This window comes from Cyprinus carpio, chromosome B6 (assembly GCF_018340385.1).
Source record: "Cyprinus carpio isolate SPL01 chromosome B6, ASM1834038v1, whole genome shotgun sequence".
NCBI classification, from domain to species: domain Eukaryota; kingdom Metazoa; phylum Chordata; class Actinopteri; order Cypriniformes; family Cyprinidae; genus Cyprinus; species Cyprinus carpio.
The window spans coordinates 15741752-15759625 of NC_056602.1; the positions used below are offsets into that span (position 1 = coordinate 15741752).

The following is a 17874-nucleotide window of genomic DNA, read 5'->3' on the forward strand; positions in this document are numbered from 1 at the left end:
GTTAAAATATGGTCAGACGGCACACATATTTGAAGTCTGCCTGTTATCGCAGTTGTATTCAGTGCCATGACTTCATGTCTGACTAACCTCTTGACTTATTCTGAGCTTCTGTCTGGAACATTTCTAATTGAAGGTTGAAAGACAGATACAGAACATAAAAGCTGTTTTAGGTCCTGTATCTGCCCATGTGCTATTGTGTGAGAAAATGTGCCAGAAGATAGTGTGAGTTGAGGCCTTGAATTGAGGGCAGTTCATTAGGCCTCTATTACAGCGGATAAGCCCAATTCCTTAGCAAGCTAATTGACTTTTTATTAATGGAGATAAGTGAACGTGTCAATTATCTGAGCAAGGGTACTTTATATTAAGTAAAGAACATCATAGGAGATAAAGCAAACAGTAATAGGGAATCATTGTAAAGGTGTCTCGTCAAAGTGAGGGTTTGTACAGGGCTAATGAGGATTTTAATGCTGGTGTTCACATTAAACTAATCTGACGGGAAATGTGGAAAAAACTGAGTGTGTGTGTGTGTGTACAGCTGCATAAGGCATGCAGACTCTTTGGATTGACCTGGATTTCTGCATGAGATGGTCATGAAAAAGCCTCAAAAATAAACAAATAACATGCTTTTTTAATAAAGGCCGCTGAATATACATCCAGTAAAGACCACTGAACGTACATTTGCTTGTGTTATTTGTTATTTGCAGACTAATGCATTAATGAAGACACAGCTAATCACATCTAATAATAATTAGAAATCTCTCTCTCTCTCTCTCTCTCTCTCTCTCTCTAATCTAATAAAATATATTTTATGTCTTTATTAATTCATTAATGTCATATAATTAAGCTCAATTAAGCTCATAATTGCTGTCATAAAGGAATTCAGTTAAACGTTCATTACCATTATATTATATTATATTATATTATATTATATTATATTATATTATATTATAAATTCCCTCACCAAAAATATTACAAAAAAACAAACAAACAAATAAATAACCCTTGTTTTGATGAAGCTGTGGCCTAACACGTTAAGCTGTGGTGCTCATATGGGAGATACAGATTTGAATCTGGACCATGCCATGTCCTGGGCTTTTTCCCCATACACTTGTACTTGCTCTGTTGTCTCTGTCAAAAAGTGACATGACCTTTTATGTCCTGTTTTTATCAACAGGCAAATGTTAGCAGACAGCATATCTTTAGCCAGTATTTTGTTCTCTTTTTCTACATGACCATCACGCCTTATGATGTGCCAAACCTCAAAATTGCCTGTTATGTATATGAGTTTAGAGTCAGCCAACTCAACAGTTAAACACCTGCATGTCTAATTCACAGTGGATAGTCAGTAAAAACAGGAACTTGTTCACTTGGTTGTTCAAGAAAGCAAAACCAAACAAAAGAATAAAGGGCGTGTAAACATCTGCTTTACATAGATTCCAGACTGTGCTGCTTTTTAGTGAAAAGGTGTATTTTTTTTTTCTGAAAGATCAAATGCAGTATTATTTGATAGACATCTAGTGTGAAAACAGTGACCTCATCATCTGTTTACAGTACACATTTTGGGGAAATTATTAGTTGCTCAACCAGATTGATACACACTTGCACAAGCTCACACATTAATATACACAATATTTGCAAACTCAAACTCCAGCACACACACATCTCTAATTTCTGTGAAAGGAAGACCACTGCGCTGCAAGAAAAATAACATCTGTGCAATGCAGAAAAAAGGCCTATCTGCTTTCTTTTTTCAGATGCTGTTTTTAGCAACACTTAGGACCACCTGACAGGGTGGATGTTATGCCAGGGGTCAGTTCGGTTCTCCCCTTCCAACGACTAACAAATAGGTTATACTTGGGTGGTTGGACAAATAACTATTAAATGAGGCATATTTTAGTTATAAAAGGCAAGGATTTAAATGAAAATCTTACACATTTGTATCTCCACCAGTTCTGTCAGTTAATTTTACCATTCATATTAGCTGGTTTACAACTTTTCTGTTACTGCCACAGGTTCCTTTTTAATTATTTGGCTCAAATGTGTTACTGTACAAAGTGTGGTCTGACTACATCTATCAAATACTTCTTATAAGTATAATGTAAGACTCTCAAAGTGCTATACATGGGTCTGTAATATAGAACTTTAGGGTTGCGTTGGGCTGCAGTGATCAGCACATGCCTCAGAGTCTGACATTTACCGTGACCCGCTGTGTCTGCTGTTCTTTACAACATTACATTGCACCACATGTGGCTGTCCAAGATTACACTGTCAAGTTTTGGTGTGGTGAACCCATTGCAGATGGAGTATTTTAAAGTGATAATTTTACCAAAATTTTTTAATTCTGCCATCATGTATTCACCCTCATATGGTTCCAAACCTGTATGACGCTTTCATGTTGAACACAAAATAAGTTGTTTTAAAGAATAATAATAAAAAAAAAATGTTTTGGTGACCATCGAATTCCATTTATATGGACAAAAACAAACAAATAAACAAACAATAAAAATTCTCAAAATAACTTTTCTCTAAATTTTGTTTTCTTTTTTGGCTGAACTATCCCTGTAATGAAAGGAGCTGGACTTATGCAGTCTTTAGGATCCTTAATTTGGTTTAGAAAGCAGTAATGATTTGTGTTATCTCTTGTACAAGACCCAATCACAATAATCTGGTTTTTAAATAGTCAAACACACTTCAAAACAAACTTTTGTTTCAAAAATAACTCTTCTATGTTTTTTTTGTTGGGAAACATGTTTTTTACAAATATGTTTTGTTTAGCTGAGAGGGTACTTGTGGATGAGCAGATAAGATGATAAAATAATTTGTGTAATGCTCTCTGAGCTGTGTTGTGCAAGTATTATCATATCAGTAAATAATGTATGTTGTTGAAGGGTCCAAGAAAATGCAAAGAGCCTCTGGGTTAAAATAGTAGTTTTTAATGAAATATGGAGGGTTTGTGTTTGTGTGCTTGCCTTTTTTTCCTCACTCAGTATTAATGTGTCAGTTGTTTTCGCTAAAGTTAAATGAGGTTTCTCCATATAGAAATCACTTGGAGCTTTAGGTTAGGTTGTAGCAGGCCTGTAATCCAAAAACTCATTTGAAGTGTAATCCAGACACATCACTGCTGTTTTATCTCTTGTAACTTCATTGTCTCTTTTGATTTAAGAGGATTAAACAACTAAATATTTGGGTGGCAACTTGGAAACTTTATATACAATAAAATTTGCATGATAAACAATGTGGCATGAAAGCTATTAAAATTATTCAGGGTATTATCTGACTGTTTTGATTGTGCATCTTAGGTCTTTGACATGGTCCTAAATCTTTGAAACACAATTACTTGAATGAAAAGCAAAAAAACACAAAGTAACAATCTGTTTATTTACTTGACAGCACATGTCACCATACCCTTGTTTATTTTCATTGTTTTGGACTAAGGGTGGATCAAAATCAAAATTTCAGTCGATATGATAAGCTGTTATGAACAAAAAAAATTGTTAAATTCTATAATTATATTATTTATAATATATATATATATATATATATATATATATATATATATATATATATATATATATATGTGTGTGTGTGTGTGTGTGTGTGTGTGTGTTTGTGTGTGTATTTACTTATTTATTTATTTACGTTTACTTATATTTGTATATTTATTTATTTTTACTTGCCTGGTCGGACAATAGTTGCAAACTATTGGCATCTACATTTGTTATCAGAGGATAAGGGGAGATTATAGCTGTTTACATTAATGTTTAGTTTTTATATCAAAATGTGAATCTGATATAAAACTGCGGATTAGAATAAATGCAAATGAGGGACTGCACTTACTAGCAAAAGACCCCCAAGGCTACCCAGTCACATTAGGTTGTGGGAGTCAGATTTGGGCCACCAGGGGCTTTGCATTGAAGAGTTCTTTAATTTTGTTGTTTTTTTCAAACATGATTTAATCAAAGTGTAGTGATGAAAATCAAACATCTAAAGATGTAAACTTACACAGGTTGTAGCCATATTTGTTCCAGCTAGACAAGCACATTCCCCTTAAAGGGATAGTTCACCCAGAAATGAAAGTTCTGTCATCATTTGCTCACCCTCATGTTATTTCAGACCTGATTTTTCCCCCTCAGGAATATAAAAATTGAGGCAAATTCTTACAGTGGAAGTCAGCAGTAACTCTTTGGTTTTCAACATTTTTCAAAATATCTTCTTTATGATTTTTAAAGAGCTGTCCCTTTAAGAGATAATAAGTTCAGTAAACAAAGGGTTTTCCTAGTGTTGGAATGACTTAAACATGAGTCATTGACACAAAATGTGTTTTTTTGTGTTCAAAAACAACTAGTCATATATAGATTTCTGAAGCGTTTTTTGTGATGTCTATTCAATAATTTACTCATTTGCCACACTAACTTATAATAAATGATTACTATTGTCTTCATTGAGAGGTTTTTCTCAGCAAATATTGAAATGCAAATAATTTATTTAATTAATAATTATGATTATTGTATAATTAATTGGGATTCATTAAATTTATCATCAGCATCTCATAAAAAAACAAACAAAAGTCAGAAGAAAAAACAAAGTCTCACTCTTCATTGTAACTGTGACTTTCTTGGAAGGCTCAAGTAAACACTTGAGCGTCCTCCAAGAATCCTAATGGGACTGTGTTGATCTCTGCTGTTTCAAGCAGCTGCCTTCATCAATCACTACATATCCATTATACCTTTTAGGCCCTTCTCTCAACTCTCCATTAAGTGCAGAGAATTCTGAACACCACACAGGTCAAAGGTCATTCTCCTTATGCAGGCCGCTGGGAGAAAGATTTGCGGTTGGACTTTTTATAGCTCAAACAATGCTGTGAGTTCTGTCATCACATGGCTGTCAGCCATGGCTTGCACATAGCGAAGACCAAATAAGCCATTATGTTTGGCTGACAGGAAAGGAAAGTGGCAGCTGTACACGTCTGTCCTTCATTATGCCACATATGATTAGGACAGTAAATTCAAAATGATTTAGTGAGGCCTTTGATGTTCACTGGATTTTTGTGTTTATTGTGTGTTTGGATATATGACAGTATGATGTGGACTGAACTCATAGACCTCGTTTACACCTGGTGACATATAAGCACATAGTTCACTTCATATAGGTACTAAAATAATGAAGGATCAGCTTGAAGTGTTTTTGGTTAAAATAAAAACCAGTTGTGGAAGAAACCGCACATTTCAAATCTGTATGACTTATTGTATTTTGTTGAACACAGTAGAGTGTATTTTGATTTATTTGATTTTATTACTTTTTTCTGTACAATGAATGTCAATGGGGTCCAACATTCAAAATTCAAATTTCAAAGTATCTTTTCACAGTAAACAGAATGTCTTGACAGGTTTGGAACAACATGACAATGTGTTATATTGTAACAAGGGAGGCGTGACGACAGTGGAGATCCAAATGCCAGGCTTTAATAAGAGCATAGTCAAACAGGCATGGTCAACAACAGCAAACAACGATGGCAGTGGCAAGGCAAAAGAGTAATCCAGATAATCCGGTAATGGTCAGGGAAGGCAGCAAAACAATCATAAACAAGGAAACAGTCCAAGGATCAAAACACGAAGGCAAGGAAGCAGAGAAACTAGAAACACAGAAACTTAGAAACCCGGGAGAGCTATACAACATTCAATCAAAAAGACAGAGCATGTGTGTGCTATTTTTATAGTCCTGCTAATGTGAGACAGCTGTGAACCAATGATGAGATCTGATGAGAGACAGGTGATGCACTGAGTCTGGGCAAACGATTATGGGAAATGGAGCCCTGAGTGAATGGCAAGGTACAGAATGGAGTGCGCTCTAGAGGAGCTCATGGGCACTCCAGCTGGAGATCTTGACAGAGACCCCCCATGAAAACATGAAAAGACCACATTCCATGTGGGAGGTGGAGCGGAGGTGGAACAGGGGGAGGGATGGAGGGCCAGGTCCATGAGGAAGGAGAGGAACAGGGGACTGAGACCGAGCCGGTGGAGCGGAGAGCCAAGGTGGAACTGGCGGAGCAATGAGCCAAGGGGGAGCCATCGGAGCAGAGAGCCAGGGCGAAACCAGCAGAGCAGTAAGCCAAGGCAGAACCAGTGGAACAGAGAGTCAGGGCAGAGAAGAGTGCCAGGGCGGTGCAGTGTGCCAGGGTGGAGCCAACAGAGCAGGGAGCCAGGGTGGAGCTGAAAACCACCAGAGCAGAGCTAAGGACCACCATGGCGGAGCAGAAGACCACCAGCGCAGAGCTGATGGTGCAGGATACCACCAAGGCAGATCAGGCAGAACTGGAACATAGAGCACAGAGATGTTAACAATATCCTCAGCGGCCATAACAGGACTGGCAGACAGTTCAGAAATGGCATCTTTAGCTGTAACAGAGTGAGCAGAGAGTTCAGGGGTAGCCTTTTTGACCGTGGCTGGAATGTCAGTGAATTAAGAAATGACCTCCCTTGGTAGGAACAGGAAAGAATACGGCTTCTTAGCCATAACAGGATAGGCAGAGAATTCACAGACAGCTCCATAGCCATGACAGGACAAACAGAAAGTTCACAGACGGCCTCCATTGAGTGAATTCAGAGGCAGAGGGGATTCACTGATGGTCTCCATGACTTCGTCAGTACAGACAAAGAGTTCATAAGTGGGCACCCCAGACTTAAGAGGAGCTGAAGGGAACACCTTCACCATCTCTGGAGTTTCTGCAGGGGATGCCGCCACATCTGGAGGTTCTGCAACAGTAGCAACAGCAGCTTCAACAGACACAGATAGTTCAGAGACGACACTCGTGGCTGTAATGGGGGCATCAGGTAACAGGGAGAGTTTGATAATAATGTCTGTTGAAGATACAGAGGTGACAGGGAACACCTTGAGCTCAGGAAAGAGTCATGCTTTTGTCAACAGAAGTTGCCACCTCGGAGGGAACAGGAGCGAACTCTGGGACAGATTCAAGGACTGGAGTAAACTCTGGGGCAAACTCGGGAACTAAAGTCATCTTTGTACTGTGCTCAGGGGCTGAAGGCCTAACTACACTAAGGTCAGGGGCTTGACTCTGGAACATAAGCCCTCTCTGGGCTAGACTCGGGAACAGAAGCCTTCTCTGGGCTAACATTGGGATCATAAGCCTTCTTTGGGCTGGACTTGGGAACAGAAGCCTTCTCTGGGCTAAACTTGGGATCAGGAGCTTCTTCTCGGCTAGACTTGGGATCAGATTCGGGGAGTAAAGTGGGCACCACCACCTCGGGAGGTTCTACATCGAAGGCTGCCACATCAGGAGAAACTACAGTGGTGTGTGCGGCCCAAACACAGCGAATGGCCATAGCCATAACTGGCAGGACAGAGAGTACATTGTCTATTTCCAAGACTGATGGTGCGGTGCCTTGGGAACTGGGGTGAGTAGCCTGCACTGACACCAGCTGAGGGTCCTCAAAGCTGGATGCCAGGCTCAAATGCCTTGGGACTGACTTAGTGTATTCAAATACAACATTCACGATGCTCTGAAAATCTGGAGTAGCATCCATGATGGCTGAAGACTGTTGCTTGACATGACAAGATTCTGGAAGATTAGCCTAGATGTGACTATGCTCTAGAAGACCAGCTGAGACATGACGAGGCTCTGGACGATCAGCTGTGACGTGACGAGGCTCTGGAAGATCAGCTGAGACGTGACGATGCTCTGGAAGATCAGCTGAGACGTGACGATTCTCTGGAAGATCAGCTGAGACGTGATGATGTTCTGGACAATCAGCTGTGACGAGGCTCTGGAAGATCAGCTAAGACGTGACAATGCTCTGGAAGATCAGCTGAGATGTGACGATGCTCTGGAAGATCAGCTGAGACGTTTCGAGACTGTGGAAGATCAGCTGAGACGTGACGAGACTAGTGGACAATCAGCTGAGACGTGACAATGCTCTGGGAGATCAGCTGTGACATGATGAGGCTCTGGACGATCAGCTGTGACTTGACGAGGCTCTGGACGATCAGCTGTGATGAGATGAGACTCTGGACTATCAGCTGTCACCCAACTTGAATATATACTCTCAAACACCTTGTAGAGATACTCTGGAATGGCAGACATTACGGGACGAGTCAGCCATTTTGTGAATGGTCTCTGAGCTGGTGGCCATTTTGGGAAAAGACTCTGCTTCTCCCACGGTGAAGGGAGAACCACATAGCAAAAGAGTATAATCCATAAAGTCTCTCAAAGTACATTTGAATTCCCCTCCAGGAAACCATGACTTCACAGACTCGTTGAGTCCAAAACGAAAAATGTCTTTTAAAGCAGTTTCATCAACTAGATAGGATAACTCACAGAACTGGTGAACATACTCTCCAATAGATAAGCCTCCTTGCTGAAGTTGTAGTAGCTGGTCAACTGGGTCCATGGTTGGCATGGAATGCTCAGAAAGCCACTGGATCCGGGTGTGGCTGGTAATTCTGTAACGAGGGAGGCATGACGACAAAGTGGAGATCCAAATGCAAGGATCTAATAAGAGCGTAGTCAAACAGGCGAGGTCAACAACAGCATACAACGATGGCAGTGGCAAGGCAAAAGAGTGATCCAGATAATCAGGCAATGGACAGGGCAGGCAGCAAAACAATCATAAACAAGAAGAGTCCAGGGATCAATACACAAAGTCAAGGAAACAGAGAAATTAGAAACACAGAAACTTAGAAACCACAAGATAGATATATAATATTCAAGCACCAGTGGAGACAGAAAGTGTGTGTGCTATTCTTATAGTCGTACTAATGTGAGACAGCTTTGAACTGATGATAAGATCTGATGAAAGACAGGTCATGCACTTGATGAGTCCGGGCAAAGGATTATGGGAAATGGAGTCCTTAGTGAATGACAAGGTACAGAATGGAGTGCCCTCTAGAGGAGCTCATGGGCACTCCAGCTGCATGGAGATCGTGACATATATCATTTTTAAATGACTAAAATGAAAGTAATCTTTGTCATGCACCCTTCACCACCCAACATTATCAAGGTCTGGGCTCTGTGAAAACTGCTTGTTTATCTTTAATTCTTTATTTTTTTCTGATTATACTGGCAATCGTTTAGATTTTAGAAAGAATGAGGTTTGTGGTTATGCAGTATTGGCCGTCACCTTGTGTGGGTCAGATTCTCATCCTTTATTTTAATTTTTTATATGCTGCACACAGTAATCCAATCATTATTTTACAGGTTGGGAGTGTTATGCTGGCACTGACAGTGAGAACTAATAGGAAATGGTAATAAAACAAATAGACAGAGATTGCTGATTAAATGCCTCCATATAACCGTGTTAATTTGACACTAAACTAAGTAGGCCTAACCGTTCGTGTCTTTAGAAGAGAACTTGCAATGTAATGGCCATTTCTTTTGCATTGCTGTAATGGGGGACTGGAGTTCACCTGAGAGGCACTGCAGATGTGACGGGGAGCTGTTTATGTCCTGACAGCCTTAATTCACCTCCTTGTTCATTAGAAGGCTGAAGGAACGTTCTTTGGCAGGAGAGTAGGAATGATCTGAAAATGGGAAAGACTCATTATAAACCTTATCAGCCTGGTTCATGAATATTATTTAGGTGACGTGACGATCACCCAGTGGTCCTAACTGAATTACTTAAAAGACAGGAAAATAGGGTTAGCCACTTACCAGTTGGTGTTTGTGCAGTCCATTTGGTTTGCAAAGACTTCTGCTTGGCATGAAAGTCATTGTACAGCCATGCAAAACAAAACATTGTCGAACATTTTCATGTGAAAAGCCTGGAGTCAGTAATTAAAAAAAAAAAAAAGAAGTTTTTGAAAGAAACCTCTTTTGCTTGCCAAGGTTGCATTTATACAATAAAAATACAGTAAAAACAGTAATACTGTGAAATATTTTACCAATTTAATTTAAGATTTTTAAATCTATATATATATATATTTTTTGTCATGACAAAGCTGAGTTTCCAACAGCAATTAATCTAGTCTTTAGTTTCACATGATCTTTAAGAAATCATTCTAATATGATGATTTGGTGATCAAGAAAGATTTCTTAGCATTATCTACGGTGGCCAAGAAGTGCAAAAAAGATTACAATTCTGAAACCAAAATAACAAACGCAAATGCAAATCTAAAAAATCAAAATTACAATTCAGAAAACAAAACAACAATTCGGAAAACATTATAACAAGTCAGAAAACACAACTACAAGTCAGAAAACAAAATAACAAGTCAGAAAACACAACGACAAATCAGACAAACCAGAAAGAGGTAGGTATAGTTTGAGACAGCGCCATTGGTTTGGGATTACTCATCGCTGACTGGACAAGACATCTGTCAATCAACATATACAGAAAGAATCATCTAAAGAACAGCAGTCATGGTAGAAAGTTTGGAGATGGTTTTAAAGTAGCTCAGTTTAAATGTACTGTATGAATTGCGCTTACTATGACATAAAACATACAGAGTGCCTATAAATAAAAAAAAAAGTTTGGCAAAAGGTGGGATCGAACCCGGGTTGATCGCATCAAAAAGCCAATGAAACAAGCTTAACCATCTGCAAAACTGGAACTAATTAATAACAGCCCCTATTAAAGCCTTGACTAGCTCGATCACACGTTGGAGAGCAGAATTACTGCCAATAAGGCAGGTTATTTGCACTAAGTGTAAATAGACACTCAGTATGTTTTATTCCATAGTAAGCATAATTCATACATTACATTTTAACTGAGCTACTTTAATATGACCTCCGAACTTTCTACCACGACTCTGCTGTTCTTCGCTGGTTCTTCCTGTATACCTTGGTGAGTAATCCCAAACCAATGGAGCTGTCTTAAACTATACCTAACTCTTCCGCTTTGTCTGATTTGTCATTGTGTTTTCTGACTTGTTATTTTGTTTTCGGATTTGTCAATGTGTATTCTGACTTGTTATAATGTTTTCTGAATTGTTGTTATGTTTTCTGAATTGTTATTTTGTTTTTTAGATTTGTGTTTGTAATTTGTTATTTTGTTTTCAGATTTATAATCTGTTTTTCACTTCCTGGGCACCGTAATTATCAGTGTTAAAAACAGCTAATATTCATGGAACCAATGATGCCAATAATAAATAAATAAATAAACATTTATTTTTAAGAGTTTATGCACTGAAAAGGCCCAATTCTCACTATTAATTACAACTTTTGCTTCAGTTAATGCCTAATTACTGCTTAGCAAGGTATTGGGTAGGATTAGGGATGTAGAATATACAGTCATGCAGAATATGTGCTTTATAAATAGCCAATATGCTAGTAGTATGCATGCTATTAATCAAGTAGTTAATAGTGAGAATTGGTCCCTATACTAAAGTGTTACCAACATGTTTGATCAATTCTAAAACATTATTTGAATAGTAACTGTGACTTTGTAGGGCAGAAATGTATAAGTGGAAAAAGCCTTTTATTAAAAAGTCATATGGTTTTTCCCTGAAAAGTATGAGTAAAGTCCTGAAAACATTCAGTGAAGAATAGAAGAAAATTTATTCAAACACTTTGCATGGGTGGAATGGACAGGATCAACAAATAAAAGACTAAGTATGTGAGCTGTCTGCATGGCCTTTTGTCAAAGTAAGCAGCATATGCTTGTGGTTTCTACGGGAACGTTAAGATTCTCATTTGTGGGTTTCCTGTCAGGTTTCCACAGAGAGACTTATGTGGGGAGTCTAACATAACAGCCGGTAGTCGGTTAGCTGATGACCAGCAGAATGTGGAGGGAGAGAGATGGAAAGAAAGAAAAATAAAGAAACAAGCAAGCAGGATCTGATGAAAACAGGACAAATACATTAGGAGAAAATACAATTATGAAAATGTATCCGCAAGTTGTGAATCAGCAACTTCACAAAGTCGTCCTCTGCTTCTGAAGGAAAGATTGTCAATGGCTACTCAAAGTGTTTCCAACACTTTCAAGTGTTTCCATTCATTTCATCACCGACAGATAATCCCGCCTTATGATAATCATTGGCTAGACAGCATAGTAGGCAATGTAAAAACAGCACTTTAAGCCACTTACCACCTAGAAACTGTGTAAATGTCTTTAACTGAAACATAAGTTGAATTTGTGGGAGAATTAGATGTACATCCTCTTAGCAGTACTTAAGGGACATGTCACGAACTTTACAGATGCTTTAATACAGTAATCTCAGGGTCTGAACTCAATAATATGATATATCGTTTCCAGTGACAGGCTGACGATTGACCCGGTTTTAAAGATGGAAAATGAACATATGACATGCATCTTAAAGACATGACAGCTTTTAGTCAGCTTAATTCAGACCACTGCTTGAAGTTTCGTGTCTCACTTGAGCCAGGCAAGGACACAAGGAGCCAAATAAGATTTTCACAAATGAAACTGAAGCTGCCCTAATTTTTCATAAACCTCCAACTTGCATGTATTTTAAAAGCAAATATGAAACTCAGCTATGTTTTCTGAAGGCTTATCGGCATAACAGAAATCAATTCTGAAAAAAATGAAAGCACAGATTAGCCGAAGGAAATTAAGATGTAGGAATTTGAAAAATGTTTGTCAGTTTGCATTAAACAGCAACAGAAAGAGATGTGAGTTTTAGTCAGTACACACAAAAACGTAAGGGCAGTTACATATATAAATAAATACCCAATAAAATGTGACCAATAATAAATGCTAAATAAATACACAAATTACTGGCCAATGAGGTCAGTAAGGATTTTTTTCAGTAGTACTTAGTTTCAGCAAGGACATGTTAAACTTATCAAAAAAGAATAACAAAATAAATTAATAAATAAAATAAAATAGAATAAAAACTTTCTATTCATCAAAGAATCCTGACCAACAAAACAAACAAACAAAAAAATGACAACATGTCACCGTTTCCACAAAAATATTAAGCAGAACCTTTAAGATCAGTGGAACCTTTCCATTTTACAGAAGGTTCTTTAGTGAACAAAAGGTTTTTAGATTAATTAAATGTTCTTTACACTAAGAAAAAAATATGCTTTTGAAAGATGCTAACTGAAAGGTTCTTTGGAGAACCAAAAATGACTCTTCGATGACATCACTAAGAAAACACCTTTTTACACCTTTATTTTTAAGAGTGTGACTGAACCGAACACATCATAGTCTATAACAGTTATTATTATTATTATTATTATTTTTTTAAAAGCCAAAGGACCTCCAGATATGACGATCCCTATATGAACAGCAAAACAGCTGCACTATATAAAGGTATATTAATGGATAAATACCTATTTACTTGTAAATTGTGTGGGGAAAAAAACAGTAAAGTATTATTTTTCATTGTTTATTATTAAAATTTAGTATTAACATTGAAAACATAATTATGTAATTTAGCTAAAGCCAAAATAAATTAATAAAATATTATCTGAAAAATATAAAAAACAAAAACATTGAAACAAAATACTTTACCCCCTCAAAACATATTACATTTCTAGCAGTCAAACACACTGTGTGTTTGTATGTTTTAGATAACTAAGATAACACAAAAGTGTTTTGTTTTTACTTTGTACAATAGATTCTATGTAAGAAAATTGAACAAACATGCTGGCCCAATACAAATTCCGCGTAAATCAGAGAGCATGTACCCAGCAGAATTTGGCACACGTTTGGGTTGTGTGTCCTTACATGTCCTCACATGAACCAGTAGCCCCTTTTTATCTGCCTTGTGACCTGCCTGCCTTAAATTACGTAGTAAATTCCCTCTGCTTGAGACAAACCCCTCGTTCTCATCCAGCCTGCATTCCTCTTTTGTTTTCAACCAATGGACTGCATTGCTCTCTACTGATCTCTTAAGCATTTTTTAAGCGTTTCACTTTTCAAAACCCATCTTTCCACTTTCACTGAAACATTTTGTCTGTTGCACTTTGTACAGAAGCTCCATGGTTCTGGACTGGAACATATTTTTGGAACATGTTCACCTGCAGATTTACCAGATCCATCCCTGCATTTGAATTAAATATACATGGCTACACTATGAGCTTCCATTTGGATCTCTAAATCGATATGATTCTTATTTACAGCCCGGATAGTTTTCATTTAAGATCTATTTTTTTCAAGGTGCTTTCTTTTCACTGGTAGTGCAGAAATTATACAGCATGGTGCTACTGAGGTCCTTTTTATTGAAGATCACACTGCTGGGATTGTAGATTGGAGGGCATCACCCCTCCGTTGTACTTGTTCCATTTTGCTCCCGCACAATAGTTTAATCCCCCTTTTATGTCTCCAAATTTTAAAACTCTCTTTTCCATCCCTCTCGAATTCCTGTCAGATCTCCACAAACCAGCATTGTCGGCTCCTCTATGCTTCGAGAAGGACATCTCCAAAAACCTCAAACCTCAAAGCAAAATGAAGCCATAAATCTGTCCGTTGTATATTATAGTTAATTAAGAGCAGGACTGAACCTCAGAGCTGCAGCGGATGCTAGAGAGAATACGGACGGATAATTACAGATAAAATAATGCGTTTAGGACGTCTCCCTGCCTTAGCACATTTTGAGAGTGTCTCCACAAAGATAAACCATTGGAAATGTCACAATGGTAATTATAACACTTTATTCTTCTAGGCCTGTGAAGGATTATAGATTTATGTCGCCCTTTTTACTTGAATTTTTTATTTCTTCATTTATGTATTTATTTTTTGTTATGTATAGTTTCTTTATTGATATATTAAATAATATATTTACATTTCTGTTAAATATATAGTTGTATTACTATTTAATTCTGCCCTAAAGTTTAATTGAATAAAATAAAACAGTAATAATGTCAACAAAATAAGAGGTAAATAAGAGCACAAATTCAATCTTTTCTTAACTGTTTAAAATTTGTTGATCGTCAAGTGTATGTTTTGTTCATTTTGTTTGTTGTTGGGAAGAGATGTTAATATATTGGATGGTGTGCACACTTTTTTAACATTTCCCAGTTTCATGCCAATGAAATGACAAAACTGGAGATCCTCATTCATTTTGTTTACTGCGGTGTGTTTAAATGCCGGTGCAAAGATGCTTCTGCATGAACTTCTGCTGTAAATCAAATTCATTGGGGAATTTGGAGCACGAAAAAAAAAAATGTCAATGCATCTAAATATGTACCAAATAAACATGCAACGTGCTGCACAGATTACAAAAGTGACATTCCACAGAAAGCTCTTCCGGTTTTATGACTGAGTCTGTCAGTGTGGAGATTTTCATCTCAAAAACAAGTATGCGAATAGATGTGCTTTTGAAACGGTATATTTGTCAGTTGCTACTGTGCCAGTATCAATGCCAGATGGACAGAGGTTGCACAGAGTTCAAACACAGATTTGTATATTGCAAAATTAAGTTCCTCTTGTCCATTTTCAGCCTCAAATAACTTCTGTGCATTTAAATGAATAAAAAAGAAACCTGTTGAATATGCGGAATGACAAGATTATGGTCATCATCCTACTGTTTGGATTGTAGTTACAGTTATAGTTTTCAAAAATCTCATTAATATTGCATGTATTCTGGTATTTGATCTTAAAACTACTCTGCTTTATGAGTTTGATGTTAGATACTATAAAATGTAGTCAATAGCTGGGTACAAGTTTACAGAATAATCTTGACTTCTTTGTCAATCACCACTCTTTTCAGTGCAGAAAATAAAACTGTGGTGTGTTAAGAAATGAGTGTTTACTGTGTATGCTAACACATAATACATCTGCATAAACACATGATTGGATTGGAAAAAAAACCCTTTTTTCACGGGTCACATCTGAGAAATGCACACGTAATCGTCCCGTTACAGGAAGTGTATTTCATCTCAGCTCTTATGCTCCACTGGCTTCATCTAGAGCTTGTTTTTCTTCTCTTTTTTTTCTCAACCCTTAACAACATTCATGTTCCTGATTACCAATTATACCTCTCATGGTCCTTTCAAATAACTTTAATTACTGATTAGAATTCGGCCCTCACAAAGCCGGTACTTGAGTGTAATTGCTCAATAAAGAGTTGAGTGGAAATGTGTGGTAATAAGTAGGTGTTCCTGCTGCTTGTCTCATTAGCGAGTAAGCACTGCCTTCGCTTCCCGGTCTGCATAAATGGAGCCTCTCTCATTCATGGCACAGGGGCCCCTGGTCTGTCTATAGCGAACCAGCAACCAGATAACATGTCCCAAACTCGCTGACCTCACACCGCAGACACCTCACTGATCACACATGTACTGTATAATATCCGTACTTGTTTTCATAACACTGTGTCACAACGCAGAGACCTATTTAGCATAAGCTGTCAGCGACTGAAACCTCATAGTTGTCACACACAAGTTGGTTATTATCTGATGTTATATGTTCTGCTGACCTGATGGTATACCCTGCAAGTGTTACTGTTTGTTCTCATGTGCATTTGTGAGATTAAAATGACAGGTAATAACTCTGTTTAACTGCCTTGCTGTATCTGCCTATAGACAATTGCCTTCTCAACTGAAATGGAACCTCATAAGTCACTCATAAAGGACACTAAGAAAGTAACTCGATCAAATAATGTTGCTCAGGCCAAGTGCACTGAAGACTTGATTTGAGTTTTCTGTTAGTGTGCTGCTACAGTAAGCTAACACCACAGATCTCTGTGTGTAGCACAAACAATTATTCTGTTAAATAATACATTTTATAATTACACTTTTAATAATTTTATAATTAAATTTATAAAAAAAAAATTAAATGAAAACTCATCCTTCTTGTGATGGCAAAGTTGAATCTCAATTTAGTTTCTTAATTTAGCATCTTTGTTTCCAGGCAGAACATTAAAGAACGTTACACACACATCTCCCCGAAATTCTGTAGAATTCAACCAATCAGATGACGACTTCAAAACTCCTAAAGTGTTTCCACTTTTGCGTGCCATATGCATCAGACATTCAGCCAATGGTTCGTGATTGTGTCTTCAGAGTGACATAATTTTTCAGAAATCATTCTAATATGCTGATTTTGTGCTCAAGTAACATTTCTGTTATTATCTGTTGTGATGCTTAATATTTTTGTGAAAACCATTATGCAACTATTTTCAGGATTCTCTTTCTCTCATCCACCTTTTTTTTTCACTGAACATGTCGCAATGCATTGTGGGATTGACTTCTCGGTGAAAGATACTGCGTATGTAATGCTGCTTTAGAAAGTGGCTAAAACAATTAATTAGTTTAGCTTTTATATCAACCTTCACATTGGGAGTGCAACTAAGAGAGGCCACTTGCGTAGGCAGCGCACTAGATTTCGGAACAGAGCTATTATTAATATTACCAGGTCACATTTATGAGATTTATTTTTTGAGTGAAATGCATATATTGTTAATTGTCGTTCAGAGGTTATACTGCTGGTATCAAAAGACTTCAGTCTAACTAGTCTTTATTTAATTAGTGAATCACTGTATATTTATGGGACCTTCATGCTTATAATTATCTAAAAAAAAAATCTTATGCTTTCGTTTCGTTGTTCTCATTGGGTTGGTAATATCTGCTACTACCTCAATGTCTGTTCTTAGCCACGTTTAGTTAAAGACTAACTTCCACTTTTGGTTTATTCTGTAGTTCAAGGCACTGCTTGAGTGGTACTGTCCCACACCTCCCTCTCTTGGTCTCTCTTTGCCCTGTTCTTCTAGACCTCCTCAATAAATCATGCCGGCTTTGGAACATTTACGTCTCTTGTATTGCCCTTAATTGAGAAATCCAAACATCATTGGATGTTGGAAAGACATAAGATATTAAGAAACTTAAGATATTAATTTTGTGTCAACTTGCAACTTACAAGTGACTTAAGGATGTAAGTTAAGGCAGAGAAAAGTACAAATTAAGATTATAGGAGGAGGAGAAAGGGGGACGTAGGGCGCTTTTGCTTTTTTTATGAG

General features: G+C 37.5%; 1 protein-coding gene across 4 annotated transcripts in view; it reads left to right on the forward strand.

Annotated features, from left to right (window-relative positions):
* The window catches only part of LOC109089180 (lipoma-preferred partner homolog), a 199112-nt gene that overhangs the window by 75823 nt on the left and 105415 nt on the right, over window positions 1-17874 (forward strand). The gene's annotated exons all lie outside the window — the stretch shown is intronic.